This window comes from Zootoca vivipara, chromosome 8, assembly GCF_963506605.1.
Source record: "Zootoca vivipara chromosome 8, rZooViv1.1, whole genome shotgun sequence".
NCBI classification, from domain to species: domain Eukaryota; kingdom Metazoa; phylum Chordata; class Lepidosauria; order Squamata; family Lacertidae; genus Zootoca; species Zootoca vivipara.
The window spans coordinates 72,664,183-72,686,645 of NC_083283.1; the positions used below are offsets into that span (position 1 = coordinate 72,664,183).

A 22,463-nucleotide genomic window follows, 5' to 3' on the forward strand; every position below is an offset into this window, starting at 1 on the left:
GATAAGTTATCTAAATATTGCAGATGCAGTCCAATATGTATATCCTTGGAGTCCTTTCTGAGAATCGCTTGAGGTGACCAATAGATTTATCACTAGTTACAGGTAGGTAGCCGTGTTGGTCTGACATAGTAAAAATAAATAAAAAATGTTTCCCTTCCAGTAGCACCAACTATGTTTGTCATTGGTATGAGCTTTCGGGTGCATGCACACTTCTTCAGATTTATTACTGAACATCTGGTTTAAGAATGCTATTTCAGGTTTCAGTGGCAAGTGATAGGAAAAGAAACAGTAGAAGATACAGTGGAAGGATCCACAGGATGGTTCAAAGATTTGTTTTGCATCGGCTGAAGTTTAAATTTTAGCAATGCAGTGCATTTTCATAGCATTTGTGGAGATATTATTATTATTATTATTATTATTATTATTGTTATTGTTATTATTATTATTATTATTTTACACTTTATTTATTTACTTTCAAACATTACAAAATCATATGAACACAAACAAGAAATAAAGAATTAAATAAAAAGGAAAACAAAACAAAAACGAAACATAAAAACAATTTTTTCAATTATGATTGTGGTAGCTACACAAAAAAGAAAGAAAAGAAAATCGCAAATGCTTTTATTTATTTTATTAGCATTTGTGGATATTTATTATTCTTTTATGCCTCAGAATGATCGTAGGTGGAAAAAGACTGCATTCTAAACCACACAGGGATCATCTTAGTGAAACTTGGGGTTTCATTTCTCTATTAAGTGTTGCTCAAGAATCATCACATGTGGTAGTGTATCAATGTTATCATAAATGGTACCACTGACTTGAGGTCCAAGGTCTTATCAGTATTGTCTCATGTAGGTAACTTCTTCATCAGTTCCAGATTCCTAATGGGATTCTAATGAGAGACAGAAGACACCCATAGCACAGGCTGCATATAAAAATGTGCAGGTTGCAGAACCCATCGAAGAATTTTGACTAGTTTTCTATTATTATTAAGCTTTGTGTATTTATTATTAACTTTGCTTCTCTCAAAAATATTTGGATGTGTCGCGAACCTCCAAATGCATCTCAACATTTTTTGTGTAGGCTAAATTTGATGGCTACTTTAGGTTAAGCTCAAAAGCAGATGTTAGTAGGAGGGACTCACGAGTCACAAGTCTCTGCAGAGGGGGATTAAATTTACAGAACATAATGTATTACTGGAGGTAAATAGCCCTGTCACATAAAATATCATAAAGTTCCATGATGACCCTGAAAAATATAACAGCATTATTCCTAAGTGACTGAGAGCTCTCTTAGCAAGTCAATGCATTATTATTCGTCTCATCAGAGGTCATAAATGACAAGCCAGGTGAAAATTTAAAGGCCTTAATTGCATACAAAGTTGGTACATCCTGAGAAATAGCACCATGCTATAAATATAATTAGTATACTTAAATACATCTGTAACATTAATTTTAGAATTATGTATCCCTTTTTTTATTTCTCGCTGTCCCTCTCTAATTACAAGAGATAAACGAAACCTGATAGCATTTTATGTACTTGAGTGGAACACGGACCATCCACATGAGCAACGCAGCGCTGACTGGATATAGCAATACTTAAATTGATTTCTTTATATTCTAGTAAGCATCAAGATTCATGGTCCTTCACAAAATTACACTGACCTCCTTTTTATGAGAGTTTATCTTTACCTCTTCACTCTTCACTGGCACCTCATGGAAAATCAATTGTGGTGTACAACACTGTCTCAGAAATCCAATGATTTGGAATATATTGCTTTATTTATATTGCTTATTTGTTTATTTGCAAGGTGATGTTCCGCCACCTCACAAGCGAGCTGCCCATAACTTTATTGGGCTTCCCCTACAATTCTTTAGATATGAACAGGGAACTTGGAATGATAAGACAGGCTCAATTCTGCACCCACTGAAATTCTAATGTGCGCTGTGAGTGAGGCAGAATAACAGACTTATTTTACAGGGGACAAATGTTTCAATGTATTGGATGACAGGTTTCAGCAGACCACTAGTTCTGAGACTTGGAGAGCAACCCCATGCACGGCAAAGTCTCAGAGTGCATGCTATGTGCCTAACACCTTTGCAAGTACTTTGTGGAAATAAAACCGATCTCTTCTTGCCTTAAGAAGCCCCCTGGTCATTTGAGATGTATGATTAAAAAACCTTCTGGAAAGAACTGTCATAAAATTTACCAGAAACAATAAACAAGCATGCTGTTATTAAGATAAAATCGGATACATAAAAACAATCACTCAGACAGCTTTTGAGGTTTACTATTGCTTTCTTGATGGATCGTTAAGCTAGCATACAGGAGGCCTATCCACAGGCCATTGAAAGTAAAATTAATTATTTTGCAATACGTGCATCAATACTTTTGATATTGAACTTTCTTCAATCATATGTGAAGAATAAGCTTGGAATGTCAGTGAAAATTCACACTATCCTTGGGGGTAACCAGACTGTAAGGTAGACATATTCATTAAGACACTACATCTGCTGAAGTGGTGAATGCTGACTTGATGTCACCAATTTTACATGTATTGATATGAGTTGAGGGGCGGGAGTGGGCTATATGCTGAGGCCCTCCCACACCTTGGCTCTTTCTAATCCCTGGATCCAGCAAGTGGTAACATATCGGCCAGGCAAGCTTCCTGGTGAGGCCTGAGTGATGTGCCATTAAAGGGAACAAAGGGAAGGGGCTCTGTATGAGAAGGCAAAGGGGTGGGCACTTACGGATAGTTAGAAGAACAAAGCAAAGGTGAGAGCAGAAGGTTTCAAGTGATGTGAGCTAGAAGAAAATCCAGGTCTGCAGCTATGGAGGAAGCAACTCTTGGGGTGTTAATGCTGTGAACCCCTTCATCATAAACTCAGGTTGCATATATATATATATATATGTATGTATGTGTGTGTGTGTGTGTGTGTGTGTGTGTGTAAGAGACATGGGGGAATGATCAACGGTCTTCAATGTCTGTATACTAATGCACAGAGCATGGGAAATAAACAAGATGAACTTGAGCTCTTGGTACAGCAAACTAAATATGACATAATAGGCATCACTGAAACCTGGTGGGATGAGTCTCATGACTGGAATGTAGTAATAGAGGGATACAATCTATTTAAGAGAAATAGACCAAACAGGAAAGGAGGAGGAGTAGCTTTATATGTTAGGGATATGTATACCTGTGAAGAGATCCAGGATTTAAAACTTCAAAGCCAAATTGAGAGTATCTGGGTCAAAATTAAGGGAGAGAAAAACAACAGTGATCTCATTGTGGGAGTTTACTATAGATCCCCAAGCCAAACTGAGGACACAGATGATGCCTTCCTGGAACAGATGGCCAAGCATTCCAAAGGAAGTGAGATAGTAGTAATGGGGGATTTCAACTATCCTGATATTTGTTGGATGTCAAACTCAGCCAAGAGCATAAGGTCGAACAGATTCCTCACTGGCCTTGCAGACAACTTCATTGTCCAGAAAGTGGGAGAAGCAACAAGAGGATCAGCCATTTTAGATCTGGTCCTAACCAATAGTGATGACTTGGTTAGTGGGGTAGAAGTGGCAGGATCATTAGGTGGGAGTGACCATGCTCTTCTGGAGTTTATTATCCAGCGGAAAGGAGCAACCAAGCATACTAAGGTCCAAATTCTAGACTTTAAGAAAGCCGACTTCAGAAAACTTAGGGAAACGCTGGGTGAAATCCCATGGACAGTAATACTAAAAGGGAAGGGAGTTCATGATGGTTGGGAGTTTGTTAAAAGGGAGATATTAAAAGCACAACTTCAGGCAATACCAATGAGACGGAAACATGGAAGGTGCCTAAAGAAGCCAGGCTGGCTATATAAAGAACTTTTGACTGAGTTAAGATTTAAAAGGGATATGTACAAAAAATGGAAAAGGGGGGAAATCTCCAGAGAGGAATTCAAACATATAGCCAGCACATGTAGAGACAAAGTCAGAAAAGCTAAAGCACAGAATGAACTCAGGCTCGCCAGAGAGGTTAAAAGCAACAAAAAGGGCTTTTATGGGTATGTCCGTAGCAAAAGGAAAAACAAGGAAACAGTGGGGTCACTCAGAGGAGAAGATGGTGAAATGCAAACAGGGGACAGAGAAAGGGCAGAACTCCTCAATGCCTTCTTTGCCTCAGTCTTCTCCAAGAAAGAAAACAACGCCCGACCTGAAGAATATGGAGCAGATGATTCAGCAGGGGAAACACAGCCCAGAATAAGTAAGGAGGTAGTACAAGAATACTTGGCTAGTTTAGATGTATTCAAGTCTCCAGGGCCAGATGAACTACATCCAAGAGTATTAAAAGAACTGGCAGAGGTGATTTCAGAACCACTGGCAATAATCTTTGAAAATTCCTGGAGAACAGGCGAAGTTCCAGCAGACTGGAGGAGGGCAAATGTTGTCCCTATTTTCAAAAAGGGGAAAAGAGAGGACCCAAACAATTACCGCCCAGTCAGCCTGACATCAATACCAGGAAAGATTCTAGAGCAGATCATTAAGCAAACAGTCTGTGAGCACCTAGAAAGAAACTCTGTGATCACTAAAAGTCAGCATGGGTTCCTGAAAAATAAGTCATGTCAGACTAATCTGATCTCATTTTTTGACAGAATTACAAGCCTGGTAGATGAAGGGAACGCTGTGGATGTAGCCTATCTTGATTTCAGCAAGGCCTTTGACAAGGTGCCCCATGATATTCTTGTAAAGAAGCTGGTAAAATGTGGGCTAGACAATGCTACCATTCAGTGGATTTGTAGCTGGATTACTGACCGAACCCAAAGGGTGCTCATCAATGGCTCCTCTTCATCCTGGAGAGTAGTGACTAGTGGGGTGCCACAGGGTTCTGTCTTGGGCCCAGTCTTGTTCAACATCTTTATCAATGACTTGGATGATGGGCTTGAGGGAATCCTGAGCAAGTTTGCAGATGACACCAAGTTGGGAGGGGTGGCTAACACCCCAGAGGACAGGATCACACTTCAGAATGACCTTAACAGATTAGACAACTGGGCCAAAGCAAACAAGATGAATTTTAACAAGGAGAAATGTAAAGTACTACACTTGGGCAAAAAAAATGAAAGGCACAAATACAGGATGGGAGACACCTGGCTTGAGAGCAGTACATGTGAAAAGGATCTAGGAGTTTTGGTTGACCACAAACTTGACATGAGTCAGCAGTGTGATGCAGCAGCTAAAAAAGCCAATGCAATTCTGGGCTGCATCAATAGGAGTATAGCATCTAGATCAAGGGAAGTAATAGTACCACTGTATTCTGCTCTGGTCAGACCTCACCTGGAGTATTGTGTCCAGTTCTGGGCACCACAGTTCAAGAAGGATACTGACAAGCTGGAACGTGTCCAGAAGAGGGCAACCAAAATGGTCAAAGGCCTGGAAACGATGCCTTATGAGGAACGGCTTAGGGAGCTGGGTATGTTTAGCCTGGAGAAGAGAAGGTTAAGGGGTGATATGATAACCATGTTCAAATATATAAAAGGATGTCATATAAAGGAGGGAGAAAGGTTGTTTTCTGCTGCTCCAGAGAAGCGGACACGGAGCAATGGATTCAAACTACAAGAAAGAAAATTCCACCTAAACATTAGGAAGAACTTCCTGACAGTAAGAGCTGTTCGGCAGTGGAATTTGCTGCCAAGGAGTGTGGTGGAGTCTCCTTCTTTGGAGGTCTTTAAGCAGAGGCTTGACAGCCATCTGTCAGGAATGCTTTGATGGTGTTTCCTGCTTGGCAGGGGGTTGGACTGGATGGCCCTTGTGGTCTCTTCCAACTCTATGATTCTATGATTCTATGATTCTATCATAAATACACCACAATCTCTTTTGTGTCAGGATGACTATATAATTACCACCAGTATCAGAGGAACCATGACTCTTAATATCAGTTTCTGAGGAGCAACACCAGGAGAGGGCTATTGTCCTCCTGTCCTGCTTGTGTGCTTCCAATAAGCATATAGCTGACCACTGTGAGAAACAGGATCCTAGACAAGATAGGTCTTTGGTCTGATCCAGTAGAATTCTTCATACATCTTAAAGCCGCCTTGCAGAACTTGCAACCCAACATGCTGAACACACCACCAGGCATAACTTCCCTGCCTATCTGAAACTTGCAAAAAGAAGGGTTGCCAAGCACTGGTGCATGGGCTGGAGTAAGCAACACAACCCCATGGCTTGTACATCATGTGGAATCCCACATGAAGGCATTTGTACAAAAGCCAAAGTGAATTTTCTGGGTATGTCTCCAACAGAGCCATTTTGGATGTTGGCAAAAGCAGTCTTGAAGTATCATGCCCATACACTGTGTGTGTAAATGAGCATACATTTGTGCTTACATGCGTGTATTAAACAAGCCTGGACAATTTGTAACCCATGTATGACACACATAATAAATCTGCTATTGTTGCATTTTTCAAGCCACAAAAATTGGTAGTGGGAGGCTCCCAACCATTTAGTAATATAATAATAATAATTTTTTTATACCCCACCCCTCTGACTGGGTTTCCCTGGCCAATCTGGGCGGCTTCCAACAAAATATTAAAATACAGTAATCCAACAAATATTAAAAGCTTCCCTAAACAGGGCTGACTTCAGATGTCTTCTAAAAGTCTGGTAGTTGTTTTTCTCTTTGACATCTGGTGGGAGGGTGTTCCACAGGGCAGGTGCCACTACCAAGAAGTCCCTCTGCCTGGTCCCCTGTAACTTGGCTTCTCACAGCGAGGGAACCGCCAGAAGGCCCTCGGCATTGGACCTCAGGGTCCAGGCAGAACGATGGGGGTGGAGACGCTCCTTCAGGTATACTGGACCAAGGCCGTTTAGGGCTTTAAAGGTCAGCACCAACACTTTGAATTGTGCTCAGAAACGTACTGGGAGCCAGTGTAGGTCTTTCAAGACCCTTGTTATGTGGTCTTGGCAGTCGCTCCCAGTCACCAGTCTAGCTGCCACATTCTGGATTACCAGTAGTTGTAGTTTCCGGGTCACCTTCAAAGGTAGCCCAACACAGAGCACATTGCAGTAGTCCAAGTGGGAGTTAACTAGAGCATGCACCACCCTGGCGAGAAAGTCTGCGGGCAGGTATAGTCTCAGCCTGCATACCAGATGGAGCTGGTAAACAGCTGCCCTGGACACAGAATTGACCTGCGCCTCCATGGACAGCTGTGAGTCCAAAATTACTCCAAGGCTACACACCTGGTCCTTCAGGGGCACAGTTACCCCATTCAGCACCAGGGAGTCCTCCACACCTGCCCGCCTCCTATCCCCCAAGAACAGTACTTCTGTCTTGTCAGGATTCAACCTCAATCTGTTAGCCGCCATCCATCCTCCAACTGCCTCCAGACACTCACACAGGTCCTTCACTGCCTTCACTGGTTCTGATTTGAAAGAGAGGTAGAGCTGGGTATCATTCGCATATTGATGAAACCCAGCCAAAACTGCCTGATGATCTCTCCCAGAGGCTGCATGTAGATGTTGAAAAGTAGATGTTGGTAGGCTTAAAAACATGGCTGCTGGGCTGTTTTCTGCTTGGTAGGTCTGTTGATAAGGAGTTCTAACTTATTTAAGCTTGTAGCTAACTGCAGCTAGGGAAATGAAGCACTCCTGTGTTTCTATTTATGCACAAAGGAGGAAATAAATCAGTTTTACAATAGCTGGATAGAACAAAGCTAAGTCAGAGAATTGATTAAGTCAGGTATTGACTTCTATGCCTGTGTATAGAAAGTAAAAGAGGGGGAAAATAATGTCACTTTGGCTATGCTCTTATTTATTTTATTTTTGCTGGAGTGTTATCAAACTAGCAGAATTTTTAAAAAGGTCAAGATCGTGACTGGATGCTTCACTGCATCCCTTTCCACATGGACATGCCATTTTGCTGAAAATATCAGGCACATAGATCAAGGCTTCACCAAAGTGAGTTGCTTGAACTAATAGGAAAGTCCCGTCTTAAATGAGTTTGAGGGTTACTGCAGCATAGGTTAATTGTTTTGTTACCCATAAAAAGGCCAAAAAGCATGAAGTCTACTCAAACAATGCTACCAGAACTACCCAGTGGGAGTACACTAAGAAGAAAAAAATAGCAGAGAAAATACAAATGACTATGTAAAACTCCTCTGAATTTGAATTTTGTTGATATGCTAGGGTCTCGTTAATTTTATACCTGTTGGGTGTTTTCCATGTTAGGGTCTAACCTCCGTCACTCCTATTCAGTTAAGAAAATCAGTGTATGTAAGTATACTTCTATGGACATTTTACTTGCAGGTTTGGGATATGTAGTCATTAATCTGTTGCACATCCAAATGCACATTGGAAGATGCATCTAAGTGCCAAAGTTGTTTATCTCTGGACTTTATTTGAAGGAAGGGCCAGATTTAATTTAATAAACACATAAGGCAATAATGCAATTATTATTTTTTGTTAGACTTGTTCATTTGATGGTATGAACCAGTTTCAGAACATTTTTGTGGGAAATAAATGGATGATATTTTCAGACAAATCCACTTAAAACTAAATTTAAAATATAACGCCAATACCCTGAATTTGGCAGAGAGAGAGAGAGAGAGAGAGAGATTTTTTCTCCATGAAATTATACACTGCTTGCATAACCCCAACAACTTCAAAGCAGTTTAAAAAAAAGTTAAAACAATAAAAAAGTACAACCCTATTTTAAAACATACAAAAGTTAAAATACTAAAACAGATTCAAAGTAGCCCAGAGCTAGAGCCTCTGCAGTACTAGCTGCAGATATAAATATATTTGGTGTGTGAATTACATCAGATAGAAAAGGAAATAAAAGTAAGGGAACAATTGTACATTTGTACATTCCTTCTGATTTATGCTATGCTGTTGTTGCAAAAGTAATGACATTTCCATAAGAAATGCTCCACATTTGAACATTTGTTTGTTTGTTTGTTTCTATCTATCACATTGCTTGGGGGAAATATTTTTTCTATTAAAATCATCAGGGAGTTAAGGTTCACCAAAGTGGCTCACTGACAAAGCTGCATACATTATAGTATGATGGTATTTAAATTCTATTGTTTTTTGATGTTTCTGTAATCCTCAGACGCCTTAGAAATAGGTTTATAAATAGGCAACTTGTGTAACCCCTGAATCATATTACTCTGTTGGCTTCTTGGCTAGTGGGTTTTTGAGATGTAGCAGACCCTCCAAGTGTCCCTATTTTCCAGGGACATCCGATTTAGAGAAGCCATCCCAGTTTCTGATTTGATCCAGGAATGTCCCATTTTCCCTTAGAATGTTCCTATTTTCATTGGAGAAATGTTGGAGAATATGGAGTTAACCAATACCTGAGCCATCTGAAGGGATTTTTTTTAATGCTTGATGTTTTATCATATTTTTATATATGTTGAAAGCTGCCCAGAGTGCTGGGGCAACCCAATAAGATGTATGGGGTATAAATAGTAAAATTATCATTATGGAATGGGACAACCCTATTTTCATCAGAGAAATGTGTGGGGGGGTATGATGTAGGGTTGTTTTCTATGAATTTCAACAAGTTCCTTTTAACTACAATGAATAAGACTTGAAAATAATATAAATGCTAAAACATTAATTTTCTTATTGTACACTGAATTATGCACCTACAGTTAAGCACTTTTTAATGCCTTCTTTTTTAATAAAAAGGGGGGGAGGGAAGCCCTTGATGAATGTGAAAAAGGAGTTTTATTCATCTGAAAAGTCTTATTTTTAAAAAATAAAGAAGAATGTATTAATTCAGAACAGCACTTAACATGCTTATTTCAAGCTGAACATGAAGCAGAATTTCTCTCTCGGATAGACCATTCACAGATTAATCACTCTGACTTTCAGAGGGGCATCACATATTCATACAAAATGAGACTGGCCGACAGAAGGCTAGCATAGCTTGCGACCCATTGAGCCAAACACAGATTATCAGACAGGCAGTTGTCCAGCCAAGAGCTTGGCAGCCTCCCCACCCCAAATCCAGTCTTCTTCTTTTTTCTATTTCTCAACAGACAGCAAAAAAAAAGAGCTAGGCCTAAGAAGTCTGCTGCTGCGGCTGACTGCGCTACTTCATCTTGGCAGGTCACATATTTTGCAGGCCTGATCTACACTAATGTTTTTATTGGCTGAGGATGCCACTAAAATTGTTCAGTTGTGTAATGTGCAAACATGCTTGTCACATATCGATGATTGCATATGTGACAGCCCTATCAGATCTTACCTCACCTGAGACACAAATGGTCCCTTCCAACTCTACGATCCTATGGTTCTACAAGACATGCTGTGTGAAGAGACCCAGATCTGTCAACAAGAACAGACCCTCCAAGTGTCCCTGATTTGGAGAAGCCATCTCAGGTTCTAATCTGATCCTGGAATTTCCCACTTTTCCTTAGGACATCCCTATTTTCATAGGGATAATGAGAAATGTTGGAGGGTGTCAGGGGACGCTCAGAGGCTTCACAAGAGGAGGGGGGGTGCCAGATCGGGTTACAGGGAGTCCCGGCCCTTCCTCTCCAGCAGTACATCATCCAGCCGAGGCAGCAGCGAGTCATCCAATGAGGTGGAAGGTGGGGAGGTTAGCCAGGAGGAGAGAGGGGTCAGGGATGCAAGCAAGGAGCCCCAGCTCCATCTCAGTGGAGAGGATTCTGAAAGAGAGACGCCAGTTCCGGTGCCTGAGCTGCGTCAGGGGATCAAACGCAAAGATGGTAGGAGGCGCTTAGGGGTGCCCAAGTTCCTTTGTTGGGGTCACAACAGGAAGGGGGCACTCCCAGATTCTGCGAGTGACTGAGATGGATGTGTTTTAGTTAGCTCTGCACTGTACATAGTTGGCACAATAAAACCTGTAAAAGACAGGCTGGGTTCTAGCGTCATTACTCGGGAGCAACCACCTCACATCCATTACAGAGGGCATGCAATTATATAGAATATATATGCATATATACTTCTATGACAAACTATCCAGGTGGTTTCAACACCCACACACAAACAGAACTGCAGTCAAAAAAGGCTCAAGGTATAAGCCTGACAGAACTGCTCATTAGCAAAAAGGGTACCTGGATGGAGTGCAATGAACTTTGCCTCTTCTTTCCCCTACAGTTAATGATCCTCAGCTGGGGGCGACCCATCCTATTTAGCCACCTGAGGCAAAAAAGGAAGGTGCCTCCTCCTGCCCCCACTGTACCCCACTCCCCCAGCAGTCAGGATCACTCCCCCCTCTTGCTTTTCTGCAAGGCATTCCTGTTTGTCCTCCCTGCCCCTGCCTCTTGTGAATTTCTACCACCTGACATGGGTGATTCACTCTTGCCTGAGTCATTGCTCTGTTCACTCCTGGGAGATCCTGGTTTGCAGTAGCATCACACCTATAATTACAAGGTGTGACCGGAGAGTTCAGTGAATGGTCACAGAAATCGGAGCATGAGAAATATTCGAACATACAATCGGCATCGGAAATGCTCACAATTGTGTATGGAGATGAATCTGTCACTGGAAAGACAGCGTATATGTAATGTAAGTGTTTCCGCGAAGGGCGGCAAACCATCGAAGGTGACCCTCGGTCTGGTAGACCATCAAGGAGCAGAATGGTGGCAAATGTTGACAGAGTTCGTGAGTTATTCATGCAGAATTGCCATTTGTCCATCTGAATGATGGCGAAATAATTGCATATTCCACATGAAATTGTTACTGAGCTTACTGAGTTGTCTCACACCCTCTATATTCTTGTGATCTGGCCCCACTGGATTTCCTTCTTTTTCCAAAACTGAACACTGAAGGGGACAGATTTTCCAACATTCCGCACGTTCAAGCTGCTGTGACAATGGAACTGAAAGCAGTATGAAATTTCCAACAGTTCTATGAATATTGTCAATGGTGCATTGTATCAGAGGGGGGCCTACTTTGAAGACTTGTAAGGTATATATGTTTGAATACTTCTCACTGTCTGATTTCTGTGACCATTCACCAAACTTTCTGGTCACACCTTGTAGGAACAGCTATACACCATTTCTATGGGGTGACTTGTTGGCTCAGCCCCAGTTACTTATACAACTTTGCAACAATTAAAACACCAGAGATGACTGGGGCAATTCAAACTTCTGCCCTTTAGTTATTCTTATCAGTTTCGGCAGGGGTGCACTTTACAAAATAAGATTATTAACCAGATCTTAATACTCTGCTCATATATATATATATATATATATATATATATATATATATATATATGTATTCCTCCAAGCTCCTGTCAAAAATGCATTCCTTCCCCACTCCTCCAGCATTAATAAGACCAAGGCAAGTACAAGATAAACAATATAATGACTCATCTGGATTTCATTTCTACTACAGTAAACATTAATCTCACAGCCCTCTGCATAAATCAATACAGAATGATGATGAGGCTTCCTATCGCAATCAAACTTCTCAAGTTATTACTGAGCAAAGTTTTATTGGGGAAATTGAATTTTCAAGTGGAGAAGAAATTTTTGTTCCTGATAGTTATATCTAAGAATGATATGAGTGTCCAATAGCTCAATGGTTATTGCAATAAGTAGCTCACAGCTAACTATGTAGGTACTCTAGTTCAAAGTCTTCATCTATCATTATAATGTCAAAGGCTGAAGTTAATATTTCACGTTCCAAGTAAGGCTTGGAATAATGTTATTGCACTCCTGGTCATTTGTGGAACAAGAAAATACAGAATGAATATACCATTATCACAAATACTTCTTCTCGAGAGTCAGGACATATCCAGTTAGAAACTTCCATTTTTCACTAAAGCACTGAATAAGAAATTGCCATTGCCACAAGGCACAGGACTTTGCCCATATATTATTTGACCGTATGGATATTTCTGTTAGGTATGATGTCTTCTGTTAGCTATGATGTCTTCTGTTAGCTGTAGTGGATTGCTGGGAATGAATGTGTTACAGCAGGGCCACTTTGAACCATTAAACAAAGAACTGAAGATATACGCACATCTAACTCTGCATCTGGAGCACACACATCTCCACATGTGGTAGAGGAGAGATAAATGAGATTGGCCTGGGATGCTCGAAATAAGAATTGGAAGAGAAAGTGAAACCCATTTGTACTTTCTTTTCCTTGCCTCCAAACCAGCTCTCTTGCTTAGAACACCCAACCGCATTGAGAACATATTCATTTGATTAAGCCATTTAATCCAGCGTTCTGTTCCTCCAAGCCAGAGATAAACCAGCAGCCAAAGGATATAATCCAAGTTCTCATTACAGTTCTCCAATTCATCTGCTGAAGCAAAATGGCATGCTGTCATTCTGTCTACTCTATGCTTTGGTCAGCAATTGAAGGAATTAAAGGGTTCCTTACATCTATAACCCTTCAGGCCAAAATAAATAAATAAATAAATAAATAAATACCTTCCAGTAGCACCTTAGAGACCAACTAAGTTTGTCATAGGTATGAGCTTTCGTGTGCATGCACACTTCTTCAGATACACTGAAACAGAAGTCACCAGACCCTTATGTATAGTCAGAGGGTGGGGAGGGGTATTACCCAGCATCTTATAAATAAAATACTTAGAATCAGAGGTGACAAACATAGCACCCCCCCCCTTCTCTGTCTCAGGTTTCATTGCCTGCATTCCAGCCCCTTTAACTCAATGGAGTTTTTGGGAAAAGAAAACTAGCCAAACAGACCTATAAGCAAAGGTCTCTCTATTCCTACAGCCTCCATTTCTCCTGTAGTTTTCTCTCCCTTCAGAAGAGTCTTTCACGTGTCTATTACTCCATAGAATCTGAAAGAACAAAAGACTCTAATCACCACCCTTCCAAGATGGCAAATTTGCAACTCAAGACCCTCATCAAATGACCAAAGGTTGCATTGAGTTGAGAGTAGAAAACAATCAACAGTTAATCATTAAGTCATTTAGGAGCTTAAAGTCTCACATTATGCTGCAATGGAATTTCCCCATATTAAACCATCATCAATAAGTACACACATTTTCCATTGTTGTGTCAATTAAACCAATTATACTTAACAAGCCTAGTCAGGCACCAGCTGAGGGCTCACTGGCTCAACCTGTCACCCATTCAATCACTTATCCACCAGATACAACTTCCATTTGCCATGGCAGCCACCTAGCTACCTCACCTTAAGCCTAGTTTCTGAGACAGTTTTGTGGGTCTTTCCCCCCTCTCAGGCATCCTGCATGAGGTGATCAGAAGAAGGAAAAAATGCCTGCTATTTGCCACAATGTCTAGAAAGGACTTCTAAATTCTTTTTTAAAAAATGAAGTTTTGAACATTTTTCAAACTGTCCACTGCAATCTGCAGGAGTGGCTCAAACATTCCCAGAGACCAGGAGGCAGTGAAGAAGTCACTGGTAAGGGTGCCCTGCAGTCTGGCTAAGGTCTTAAACAGAATTCTCGGGAGCAAGTCCCACTGAACTCATGCTTACCAAGAAGTAAACATGATTGAGGGACCATTGCAGTGTTAAGCATAGAACCTGAAATTCGCCTTAAGGCTCATCACTCTGGCAGTGCCGTGAGTGTCCACACTGATAACAACTCTGTAGAGATAGGTGGGCCACTCAGTGATATTTTGTAATGTCTCTGTGAAGTCCGTTATTACGCAATGTATGAGCACGCATTTCCTAGAGTGATTCAAAAAGAGAAGGGACCTCAAATCATTTTAAATTCGTAAAAAAAGGATGAAAACTAACAATGTCTTCTTGAACAATTAATAATTAAGCTGTTGTGTTGTCATTGCATCTTTAGGTTTTGACAAATAGTTTCTCTGGCAGTTACTAGACCTGTAATATGTATAGACAAGCTGGCACTTGATAAATATTTACTTTCATCAGCATAATTCAGAAGTTACCATTTCATTCAAAGAAGCATTAATATAGGGGATGAAATAGACAATTCTCCTCAGAGCTCCTCATTAAAAAATGCACAAGTATAGAAATATAGAGGAATGTTTAGCCAGTGATATACTTTAACATTCAAAGCCATTCAAAATCAAGATTTTGACGCTTGCTTACCGTCACTGTGGATGGCAGTATAGCAGCTGGTCATGTGGAAACCCTTGGCCCTTTCCTCATTCTGTTCTAAGGTGTCATTCAGTATTATCAGATGCTCTCTGTAAAAAGTTGTGGGAAAGTGGAAAAGTCAAGAAAATATTCAGTAGCTGGGCACCTGTATCCTGGTTTTTCTCAAGCTTTGCATTTCCCCTGTCTGAAAAGCTTGAACCCAGGATCTACAGCTATGAATGTGGTGCCAGAATGGTGTCTAACCATTCATCAGTCATCTGACTGACTGGGGCTCTGAAGTAGTGAACAGGGAGAACTTGGTTTGCAATTAAAGGCTAACTTACCTAATTCACACTTCCTAAAACAATACACAAATTAAAATGGATCTCTATAGGGATGGAATTTCACATCTGGATGCTACAACAGAGAAGGCCCTGCTGCAATTTCTCACACCACTAGTTACAAATGCCTATAGATCTATGAGCCTAGCATCATTTACAGTTCTAAAGGCACAAGATGGGTTGAGCCCTAGATGATACAGAATTTTATAGACCAAACTCAGCATGTAAATTGGATGCAGCAGCTAGCAGGAAGTCATTGCAGATTCTTAGGGATAGGCATAACATGACACATTGCAGTCATTTAACTGAAATATTTCCAAGGCACACAGTGCCATAGCTAAGCTATCTTGGTGCAGGGAGGAGTGTAGCTGGCAAACCACCCATAGCTGGCATGGGCACCACTTGCCACTGAAGCGGCTTGGATCTAAATAAATAAATAAATAAATAAATAAATAAATAAATAAATAAAAACATTATTGCATGCGGTGCTTTTTTTCTTTAAAAAATGCTCTCATTTTCCTACTCATATTGAAATACTGCCCCTCAATGAGGCCAAACTTAGATCCACAAATTGTTTAGGGGTATGCGTATCCCTGCACACACACCCAGAAAAAAGCACTGGTTGCATGCCACCCCAATCTCTGAGTGGTGTGAGATTCCAGTGGTTCAAGGCACTTATCGAGAGTTTGTGTTTCCTTTTGGAAATGTGGCACAGCCGAGACTGTGTTGTCTTTATGATATATGGTTTATTTACATATATATTTCAGCTGAGCCTATGGTGGAGGGGTTTCACAGCATTAACTCTCCAAAAGGGTCTTGTTTCTGTTAGGATCATCCTACTCTCGTGTAGGACCCTGGTAGAGACACGTGCCCGACTGAAAAGTTCTTTCCCTCCTGGTCTGTCATTCGGGAGCTTCAAAAGCTTTCTTCAGCCCAAACATCACAGCGACTGATAGGAAGCATCAGCACACTTACGATCCTGCAGAGTATTGACGGTTCATGTAACAGACTCAGTAGCTCAGCATCTTGGCTAATCTACTTTATTTACATATAATATAATACATTTGGAGCATTCTGCTTTAGCTCCTTCCTCTTTCTCATCAGACAGCAAAGAGAAAAAGAACAAAGGACAATAGTCCCACTTCACGGAACACAGTAATACCAAAACATCCTGTCTCCGTCACTTCCCACTCTGTGGAATGAAAACATACACCGTCATGTGATAGACAACAATCCCATGACTGCAAACACGGAGCAGGAATCCTAACACTTTCTTCCATAGCAACACCCTTGGATTCAAACAGACATCAAGCATTGCTCACTAACTTTGCTCTCTCTCCCTCCCTCCCTCCAGTTTTCTGCTTTCCTTCTAGGTCACATCTCTCCTAACCTCTCTATTCTAAATTCTGCCCCATCCCCAGTTGCTGTCTAGCATAAGCCCTTTGATCCTTTGTTCTCTTAATGACTCATGACTCAGGAGACTAGCCTGGCTTTATTAGCATTTAACACTTGCTGAATCCAGGGATTAAAAGTGTCTAAGAACTCATCTTAACACCCCAATACTTGATTAAATTTGAACATTTACTGGATTCAGGGATTAGAGAGGACTGGCATCCATACACTCATAACAATGTGTTAACACCTAGTGATGCCTCTGTCATTTCAGAGTGTTGTTTGGTATCCTTGTTGTTCCAGGTCTATGTAGTATCAGGAGTGAGATGTACCAGATGAAAAAAATCCAGAATTTGGAAGCAATTTTAATGGAAGCAGCCAAAGAAAAGTAAATCTATCTAGCTGGTGGCAGCAGTAAAGAAGAAAGAGGCCCGTGGTGTCACTGCAAATTATATAAGAATGAAGTCATGCAACCTTTTTGTTAGGGTGATAGAGGTGAGTTAATAGAACTGGATCTGTAATCCAAACAAAAATAAATGTATCTGATCTGAGGGTGAAATCTGAAAGAATTGGTTGAGCATGTTTTGTAGTATGGAGCAACAAGTATGCCAATTGGTTAACACCTATGGCATGTAGAACCATAGCTACCGTATCTGCTAAATACCCAGAACTGCTTTTGCAAAAACAACAACAACCTGGAGTAATAATAATGCTTCTAACGGGGGGTTGGTGGATAAGTAAAGGATTATCTTATGCATGCATACATACATACATACAAGCATACATACATACATACATACATACAAGCATACATACATACAAGCATACATACATACAAGCATACATACATACAAGCATACATACATACAGTGCAGTTTAAATAGTTTTTTTTTTTTAAGCAGATGGCTGTCTCTCCCTCCCTCCCTCTCTCTTTCTCTCTCTCTGAAAAAAACCCGAACAATTATATGCATGGGGTCACAAAGAGTCGGACACGACTAAATGACTAAACAACAAAAGTGATACAGAAAAAGGAAGGTAAGTGAGGGGAAGAAAAACCAAAGATGTGTAAAAAAATTACACACACACAAATGCAATATAAGATACTCCTATACATTATTATATAAATTGATATAGTGTTGTTATCCTAATAGTGGAACCTCGGTTTTCAAATGTAATATTTTCTGGAAGACTGTTCGACTTCCGAAATGTTCAAAAACCGAGGATCGAAGGTCTGTCGGTAAAGTCAATGGGGGAAAAAAGAGAAATGCATGTTGGAAGCCGTTCGACTTCTGAGGCGCATTCAAAAACTGGGTTTTCTGTGTTCGGCTTCTGAAATGTTCAGCAGCTAAGATGTTCAAAAACTGAGGTTTCACTGTACTTGTGTAGATGTTAATAGCCTACTGCATTCTATATAAACTCTTTCCAAATGTTATCATACTTCATGCACAGGAGATTGTGGTAAACTGTAGACTAAAACATTTCCTTGGCATAGAAAATGATTTCGTGTTCCATTGCTTGCTGGTTTGGATGCATCAGAAACAAAAGTTATAACAAGTTTATCTATAACAAAGTTTTACACCATACTTGTAAAACAAAATGTGTTTTATTATTCCATACATCTGTCTTCGCTCCATTGTGGTTATTTGCACCAGAAACTACCATTCTCTCATCCCTTGTTATTATTCCATCCTTAAAACTTCTCCTTTTCTTTCTTCAAGCATAACTCAAACAATATTTAATTTGCGAGCATAGCATCTCTCCAGAGAGGTCTTTTAATTATTTGCTTCTTCTGTTACTTTCCTCCCCACCCAAACACCCATCAAGTTTAAGAATGAGTCATATTCAAATTTCAATTATGACAGGCAGAGTCTGTAGCAAGGCAGGGGAAGAAAGAAAGGAATCTCATCTGCATTTTAAAACAGAAGTAATTTCTATATTTGGAAACAACATCAAAGTCTTACTACTTCTCCCCCCCAGGAACAAGGGATAAGACACTCATTTGTTCAGAAGAATTTGCAATGTAATAAGCTGAACTATACTAGTAAGAAAAAGGGAGAGCTGCATAAAATGCTTTATAATCATGATTCTCTTCTGTTAATCTTTTGTTTTAAAATTGCACTACTCTCTTGTGGAAAAAAAACCCCTGCTTCTTTACTGTGAATACCACCAAGCATGAAAAATAAATGTTCATTCTGTTACTATTTGATTTTGAACCACTACATTTAACCAGGAACGGACCAAGACATATTGGCACCTGAGGCAAACCACAAATAGCATCCTCCCCTTCAGGAAAGAAGGGGTGTGTGAAGGCCTAAATTAGGAACAAAGGGGGAATAAAGATCCGCATCAGGAACAAGAGTGAAGAACTACATCGGGAACAAGGGGAAAATAAAGATCTTGTGAAGAGGTGTGTGTGAATCCAAACTTATGTTACGGCTTATCTCTCTATATCATGCCATGAGTATAAAAAGACATTAGACTAGCAATCTACATTGGGAACAAGGGATTGAGTGATGATTAATTCCCCCCCCCCTTGTTCCTGATGTAATCAACCTTACCTAACAGATTCAGTGGGACTCAAATGCTGTTGTGGGGGGAAAGGGGGCCCACTCTGAAGCATACAAGGTGAGTGTAGAAACCAGGAGGGCCTAGAGGACAGCACCCCCAACTTCATCTCTTGAAGGGGGAGGATCCACAAGGAGCACAACACAGCCATTGTAGCCACTCTGTTGACAGCAGCAGCAGCAGTGGAATACATTCCTTGGAAGCCAATTCAGCTGCCCTTGTGGATTCTGCTGCCAGAAATGATCGCCTCACTTTGCCTCTTGCTAGAAGGAGTGGTGTGTTGTGAGCATCCCAAACTTTGACCCATCTGTCATTTATCATGTTTCTAAAAGGAATGAATCAGATGACTGATTGGATAGCCCAGAGAATTACAAGACCACACCACAAACACAGAGGCTGAGTGCCAAAAGATAATTTGCCAGGATGGAACCATGGGGAAAAGTAAAAACCATTAGCATGTTCAGGGAGATTCTCAAATTGCAGAAATCAGTTAAGAAACTTGGGGAAAACACACCACAGTTAAATGACCGCCAAGCATACTTGGTAGTAAAGGCGAAAGATTTATACGATCTGAAGAGAAACCAGAGTATTTTTACGATACTGGTTGATTTTCCAGGATGCTCTGAAGAATTCTATATAAAATGGGCTTCTCTCAGATTCCAATCCAATTGTCACAGCTGTGGTGGCAAAATTTTGTGCCAACGTTATTAAGATTCGGTCCACACAAATTGGTGGCACCCAAATGAATTCTTGATCTGAGGTAGAAAAGAACCCGATTTGCCGATGCCTTAATTTATGTAGTGCAATAAATAAGTAAACGGCGTTTCCATGTGCTGCTCTGGTTCGCCAGAAGCGGCTTTGTCATGCTGGCCACATGACCTGGAAGCTGTACGCCGGCTCCCTCGGCCAATAATGCAAGATGAGCACCACAACCCCAGAGTCGGTCACGACTGGACCTAATAGTCAGGGGTCCCCTTACCTTTACCTTAGTGTACCTAATGGAATAATGATGGTAAATCTTGTCTAGTTTAATTTTTTAGAATATATTTTAAACTGTATTCTTGATTGATTTTATGTTCTTAATATGCTGTGCTGGTCGTAGACATACATACATACATACTTGGTAGTAATGGAATGATAAGGTATTTACTTTCAGCCTTTTTCTTTTTTCTTTTTGACAAGCAACATCCCTGGAAATAGAAACACTATTATGCCATCACCTGTTCTCATTTTCCAGAGGCATCTTGGGTTTCAGCTCACAGCTTGGCAGCAGGCTGACAGAGGCAGCTGACCTATAGCTTGTCAAACTTATTAAAAAGAAGAAAAGTTATCACCGCACACTAGCCATGCCTTCTCATTATAATACCCCCTCCAAACGCACACATACACAAAGAAAAACAGAATCACAAATGTAGGCATCTTTTTTATTTTTTAAAAATTTTTAAGAGGAGGTTAAAAGTGGCTCGTGAGTAAGTGTAATTAACTGAAGGGGAAAATATTTTGGAGCAGGATCTGAGTGCTAAATAGATTCTCTTTAATTAATTTACTTCCAACTAAGAGTCTGGGAGTGATCTGGTGCTGGGGTGCAAACTAACTGAAGAATTTATATGGGGCATTTGGATGGGAAATTAATTAGCTTCTATTTAAATTCTGGTAATTGTTTCTAAATTTGCATATATAAATATCAATTAGTACATGCAAATTTGTATCTAATTTCTCAGTGGTACAGTTCCCTTTTTATGCTTAAATGTCCAGCCCAACTGAGAAAGGAAAAGGAGAAAACTCATTTGAGTGGAAATGAAATAGTCACCCAGTGACGTGTCATATGAGGCTGTTAGATTGCAGTTGACTTGGTGGACCCCAAAAATGGAAAATACCAGAATGCATACAAAGTAGCATTCGTCCGAAATATATTGGTGGGCCAGAAATAGTGCAGGTGTGATACAGAATATACCAATGCTAATCTAAATATATACTTTTGCTCCCAGGCAAATACTGAGGAGCAAATGTAGGAAAGGGCAAGATGCATATATTTTATACAATGTACATTGTTTATCATAATAAATTTACTTTGTATCTCTTGGGTACCTCTAATAGATTTTGGTGGGAACAATCTTTATCTCCTGTTTAGCCAAAAGGAAGATCAGGCTATTTTTGTTGTAGAAAATACCACAACACAGGGAAAATAAATCTGAAGCACTATTAATGAAATAGCCTTGAAATCGCTTCTAGGGGAATATGATTGGAGATAACAAAGCAAATGATATTCCCATCATCAAGGAAACCATTCAATTGCTTATTTTACTAAATAAAAAGCAAGCCATATATACACAAGCATATACAGAACCATGGCATTAATAAGGCATTTGATTAACCAATATTCTTAGTGGAATCCCATTAATTTCACAATCTTTGTTTTATATGCCATTTAATTAAATTGTAATGTTGGGTGCAGGAATTATTTCCTAGGTCCATAAAGGACAAATAAATGATTAACCATTCATTTTCCTGAAACAAAACAAAAAGAAAAGAAAAACCCTTTGAGTTCTGTGCAAATTTTCAACAGTAGATTAAATACCTACTATGTTTACTTAGGAAAAAAAAGGTAAAGGTAAAGGACCCCTGAATGGTCAAGGCCAGTCATAGGTGACTATGGGGTTGGAGCCAGTGTTTGTCCACAGGCAGCTTTCTGGGTCATGTGGCCAGCATGACTAACCACTTCTGGTGCAACGCAACACTGTGACGGAAACCAGAGCGCACGGAAATGCCATTTACCTTCCCGCCACTGCAGCAGTACCTATTTATCTGCTTGCACTGGCATGCTTTTGAACTGCTAGGTTGGCAGGAGCTGGGACAGAGCAACGGGAGCTCACCCCGTTGTGGGGATTGGAACCACCGACATTCTGATCGGCAAGCATAAGAGGCTCAGTGGTTTAGACCACAGCACCTCCTGCATCCCACCACAGGGAAACACAGCAATGTGCACAGAAGGATGGTCATTAATAAGACAGGAGGGCGGGAGGAGTCCTGCAATTATAATCCCAGTAGTGTACCAACAACAGGGCACACTGGAGCACAGACCAGAAGCAAATGTGTATTGGAGTAACCATGAGGTGCAACTTTTGTTGGGCTGCACCATTTAGGCTGCTGTTGGGAGAAGCC

General features: G+C 40.5%; 1 long non-coding RNA gene across 4 annotated transcripts in view; it reads right to left on the reverse strand.

The window, feature by feature from the left end:
* The window catches only part of LOC118090440 (uncharacterized), a 285,250-nt gene extending 263,625 nt beyond the window's left edge, over positions 1-21,625 (reverse strand). Inside the window, exons 1-3 of one of the 4 annotated variants that reach the window (XR_004693253.2) lie at positions 20,522-21,625; positions 15,016-15,113; positions 13,671-13,768 (exon numbers count right to left, since the gene is read on the reverse strand). This is a non-coding gene — a long non-coding RNA (uncharacterized LOC118090440). Of the gene's footprint in view, positions 1-13,670; positions 13,769-15,015 lie in introns of all 4 variants that reach the window. The other 3 variants (XR_004693255.2, XR_004693252.2, XR_004693254.2) reach the window with 3 other exon arrangements.
* Positions 21,626-22,463: the final 838 nt, after the last annotated feature.